Source organism: Carassius gibelio, chromosome B22, assembly GCF_023724105.1.
Source record: "Carassius gibelio isolate Cgi1373 ecotype wild population from Czech Republic chromosome B22, carGib1.2-hapl.c, whole genome shotgun sequence".
NCBI lineage: Eukaryota > Metazoa > Chordata > Actinopteri > Cypriniformes > Cyprinidae > Carassius > Carassius gibelio.
Window position 1 is genome coordinate 14,902,211 of NC_068417.1, and position 5,885 is coordinate 14,908,095.

The 5,885-nt window shown below is 36.3% G+C and overlaps 1 protein-coding gene across 1 annotated transcript in view; it reads left to right on the forward strand.

The window, feature by feature from the left end:
* LOC127987218 (SLAM family member 9) overlaps positions 1 to 5,885 on the forward strand; it is a 198,872-nt gene that overhangs the window by 21,312 nt on the left and 171,675 nt on the right. The window lies entirely within an intron of this gene.

A 5,885-nucleotide genomic window follows, 5' to 3' on the forward strand; every position in this document is an offset into this window, starting at 1 on the left:
ATCAGAAAAGTGATTAAAGCTGATTTAACTGGCTAAAACACACATTAACCTAGATGAGAATCAACAAACACAGATGGAGAACTGTGAACTTAAGTAACAAACACAAATGAGGATAATTGAGGCAACAGTTAATTCCCCAAATAAATTAAGTGAACAGTACGTTTATTTTAGCAGAAACATTCTGTAAAACTATCTGACAGGAAAGTAAAGCCTTCAGAAAGTGAAAGTCATAACAATGCACACATTTCTCATGGTTTGCACAACAATCAATAAGAAATAGTCCTTTTAAATCATGTAATTAAAGTCAGATCTCCGATGTTTGCCACCCCTGGTCTAAAACAAAAGTTGTAAAAATTCAGAAAAACTTTAAGAGCTCATAATTTGTTTAAAAATATAACACATGATATTACAATATTACACATGTTTGGGGGAAGCTGTGCTCTAATAGTTAGAGAGTTTGACGGCAATACCACATCTGAGGTGCCCTTGAGAAAAGCAATTTTTGTAAGCTATAGCTTCTGACTTTTAAATCAAAACATACTAATGATTTTATGGCATCAATTACTGCTTTATTTAATCAGAAACACAGTTAAATATTATTTGTGTATTTTGCTTTGATTTTAGTATGGAAGAACCCCTACAGCACACCCTATGGAATTACAACTCCTGCTGCTGTACATGCTATTAATGTTTACTGTCACACACCGAATGCCTCATTCTGTATGTGCATTCTCAGTTTAAATGCAGCGATCAAAACTGAGTCCAATCACCATTCAGGCAAAACTTTGCTTCAAGAATGAGCCACAATGCTGACTTGATCATATCGCTAGCACACCCTGAGGATATGTGAGGTAACATATTCCTCTTATTGGCAAGAAATATTGGCATAAATTTTCGTATCGGGCCAATGCCAATATTTACATTTAAAGCCATTATTGTCCGATTCCGATATTGGTCCGATAATATTGTGCAACCCTAATATGTATATATGCATACTGTATATATATATATATATATATATATATATATATATATATATATATATATATATATATATATATTCCATTCATTTATTAAGGTATTCAATTTAAGTACTCTAATTGTACACATTTTTACACTGTTCATTTCAATAATATAATGTAACAGAATTTGTTAATAATGCCACACTTTTAAATAGTGCTATGAGATTTGCATTTTTCACTAAGATATGCATGTTGCAACATTCTAGTTAAATTCCGCATGCACAACCTGTTCAAAGACGGTCACACATCTGCTGTTATTTATGCATTTGTAAAAACAGTGAATTTTTGCATCATTTTGCATCATGTTTATATTTTAGCATACCATAAGGTCTGTGCAGTCCATCATGCACTCACAAAAGTACAGTAATAGTACTTGTTAATTGTGTTACTCTTATTAATCTTAACTCACCAAGAAAGTTGACAGTTTTTGGAGGAAATAGCAAACCACAACCATCTGATCAATTCCTGATGGACAAAATACTATTGCACCTTCTGTTTAATGGTGACTTAAGGGTAATCTAAGGTAGCAGTTTTCAACCTGTGGTGAGCGCCCCCAGTGGATCGCATGACTTGTCCCCACAAAATGAGTTACTGTCCCCATATATGTTAAGTTTAAGTGATATACCCTAATATTAAACGACACATTCAAATAATTTCATAATGTTTTTTTGGCTATAAATCAACCAGTAGTGGCACTATCGTGGTTAATAGTGGCATAACGCTATTTGCAAACCTCAAACTAGAGTGAGCTTGGCGACTTTTTGTAAATCTTTAGGGACCCTACGTATGGGAATCACTGCTCTAGGGTACAAATTCGCACTCTTTAATTAAAAAGAAGGTACAAATGTAAGACAGCGTGCTAGCAAAAAGCTGCTGTAACCATGGGTGTTGCTGAGCTAGTTTTAGGGGGTACAGCTGACTACCCACCCCCCCAAATGACTAATCAGCCCACCGTAAATTTTGTGATCAGCTCCTTAAACAGTACACGAATTCGTGATCACCTGAAACCACCTTTAAATTTCATTTGAAAATGGCGCTAGACTTCGACCGGTTCCTCCATGTCTTCCAGCACGTTCTTTTTCAATCCGCAGACCTCAGCAGCGCAGAGCAAGAAACAGAGGACAAGGTGTGTGATTATCGATAGACTGTTATAATATCTGCATATGTGCAGTTCTTTGTCATAAATCCAATTTACAAAATATCATGGGGGGACAATACCTACCCCTCATCACACCAGAGTTTCCTCCAGTGAAAATGCAGCAATTTAATACATATTCAGGCCATGTGGCAAAGAGGTTTGCATACTTGAGCTAAGGAAAGAGGGTTGCACTAGAAATGCAAACAGTCGAATTTTGTGTTTATACAGTGGTTGTGTGTGTGAGATCATGAAGACTTGAATATGGCTTATTCAGTACTCAATATTTGTATATATATATATATACAGTATTGTTCAAAATAATAGCAGTACAATGTGACTAACCAGAATAATCAAGGTTTTTAGTATATTTTTTATTGCTACGTGGCAAACAAGTTACCAGTAGGTTCAGTAGATTCTCAGAAAACAAATGAGACCCAGCATTCATGATATGCACGCTCTTAAGGCTGTGCAATTGGGCAATTAGTTGAAAGGGGTGTGTTCAAAAAAATAGCAGTGTCTACCTTTGACTGTACAAACTCAAAACTATTTTGTACAAACATTTTTTTTTTTCTGGGATTTAGCAATCCTGTGAATCACTAAACTAATATTTAGTTGTATGACCACAGTTTTTTAAAACTGCTTGACATCTGTGTGGCATGGAGTCAACCAACTTGTGGCACCTCTCAGCTGTTATTCCACTCCATGATTCTTTAACAACATTCCACAATTCATTCACATTTCTTGGTTTTGCTTCAGAAACAGCATTTTTGATATCACCCCACAAGTTCTCAATTGGATTAAGGTCTGGAGATTGGGCTGGCCACTCCATAACATTAATTTTGTTGGTTTGGAACCAAGACTTTGCCCGTTTACTAGTGTGTTTTGGGTCATTGTCTTGTTGAAACAACCATTTCAAGGGCATGTCCTCTTCAGCATAGGGCAACATGACCTCTTCAAGTATTTTAACATATGCAAACTGATCCATGATCCCTGGTATGCGATAAATAGGCCCAACACCATAGTAGGAGAAACATGCCCATATCATGATGCTTGCACCTCCATGCTTCACTGTCTTCACTGTGTACTGTGGCTTGAATTCAGAGTTTGGGGGTCGTCTCACAAACTGCCTGTGGCCCTTGGACCCAAAAAGAACAATTTTACTCTCATCAGTCCACAAAATGTTCCTCCATTTCTCTTTAGGCCAGTTGATGTGTTCTTTGGCAAATTGTAACCTCTTCTGCACATGCCTTTTTTTTAACAGAGGGACTTTGCGGGGGATTCTTGAAAATAGATTAGCTTCACACAGACGTCTTCTAACTGTCACAGTACTTACAGGTAACTCCAGACTGTCTTTGATCATCCTGGAGGTGATCATTGGCTGAGCCTTTGCCATTCTGGTTATTCTTCTATCCATTTTGATGGTTGTCTTCCGTTTTCTTCCACGTCTCTCTGGTTTTGCTCTCCATTTTAAGGCATTGGAGATCATTTTAGCTGAACAGCCTATCATTTTTTGCACCTCTTTATAGGTTTTCCCCTCTCTAATCAACTTTTTAATCAAAGTACGCTGTTCTTCTGAACAATGTCTTGAACGACCCATTTTCCTCAGCTTTCAAATGCATGTTCAACAAGTGTTGGCTTCATCCTTAAATAGGGGCCACCTGATTCACACCTTTTTCTTCACAAAATTGATGACCTCAGTGATTGAATGCCACACTGCTATTTTTTTGAACACACCCATTTCAACTAATTCAACTAATTGCCCAATTGCACAGCCTTAAGAGCGTGCATATCATGAATGCTGGGTCTCATTTGTTTTCTGAGAATCTACTGAACCTACTGGTAACTTGTTTGCCACGTAGCAATAAAAAAATATACGAAAAACCTTGATTATTCTGGTTAGTCACATTGTACTGCTATTATTTTGAACAATACTGTATATATATATATATATATATATATATATATATATATATATACATATATATATATATATATATCTTTCCTTAGCTCAAGTATGCAAACCTCTTTGCCACATGGACTGAATATGTATTAAATTGCTGCATTTTCACAGATATTATTATTAACAGTCTATCGATAATCACACACCTTGTCCTCCGTTTCTTGCTCTGCGCTGCTGAGGTCTGCGGATATACTGTGTATATATATATATATATATATATATATATATATATTATATATATATATATATATATATATATATATATATATATATATATAAAATACCCTCGATGTGTGCTAAGCCCCCTTAAATGCAGGCATTGAATTAAATAGGCATTTCTGTAATTATGGTTTAAAACCAGTCAGTATTCATAAAAAAAGGACTTGAAGCAAATCACTAGTGAGAATCTGATCTCAATCTGACTCCAGCAGCAGTAATAGGAAGGCAAACATTTTCTGGGTGCCACATTTATACTATTATAATTTTATTAGTGTTATATCTTGTCTAATGTTTTTTTTTTGTTTGTTTGTTTTTTTACAGATAATCACAGAAGAGACCTACGTAGAGTATGCATCTGTCACCATAAGAGACTGGTCAAACCTTTTTTAAGAACCAGATCCAGCTGTGTGGTCACTATCAATTTAACTTTTGTATTGTTGAGTTTTGGGATCGGTGAAAATCATCAGATGTATTCATTAAAATGTTAATTTGGACGACATGATATCAAACCCACAAGACTTTCCTTCATCTTTAGAACGCACATGAGGTTATTTTTAATGTTCTGTTATCTTTCTCTTTGGTCCATCCATTAAAAGTATATTTTGAAGCTTCAAAAAGTATATATAGATTGCCTGATGCACAGAATTGATCCTCACTGTTTCTTGCACATCAAGCTTGTAGGTTTGAGATCCCTTGTTTACTTGATAAACTCGGTGCATCAATCAATGGGGAAGTCGTGGCCTAGTGGTTAGAGTTTGACTCCGAACCCTAAGGTTGTGGGTTTGAGTCTCGGCCGGCAATACCACGACTGAGATGCCCTTGAGCAAGGCACTGAACCATAGATGCTTATCCAATTAGCCTGACAGTCTCATCCATACCTTCACATTACAATAGAGACAAAAGTTTGTGAGTGCATCTGAGGTATCAAGAGTATATCTGTGTGAAATACGTGTGGTTGAAGGTGGGTTTTTTTTTTCCATTCCTGCTCATGCTACTCACAGTTTGACCTCTACTTTACAAAAAATAAATTGTTAATATACACCCACATAGCAAATGTCTTTTGGCCCAGATCTGGGTCACATAATGACTTTTCCCTTGGCCCAAGTACCGCAAAGAATGACTGCCGGAAGTGGCCCAGAACTGGACTCTGGCCACACATGGGCCATAACCGGCCTGAATCTCAGCCAGTTAATCAGCCTTAGCTGGCCCTGATCTGGGCCAAAACAGGTTTTATTATTGGTGGCAATTCTCAGCCTTAAGTAAACCAGAATCCCCGAATCTGAGCCACACCTGAGCCTTATATAGCCCAGACCCAATTTAATATTTCATATTATTACCTTGTACATTACAATGATTGCAATTATTCATTTTGTGACATGCTTTAATGTAGACACAAACTACGCAAATAAAGTACATTAAACTGAATAGTAAATCAGACTTAAAACACACACATCATGTAACTATTTATTTTTATAAAAAACAAATCAACCAAAAAAGAGTGAGTGTATAAAGACTGTAAGGGAAACGTAACAGACACATTTGACTC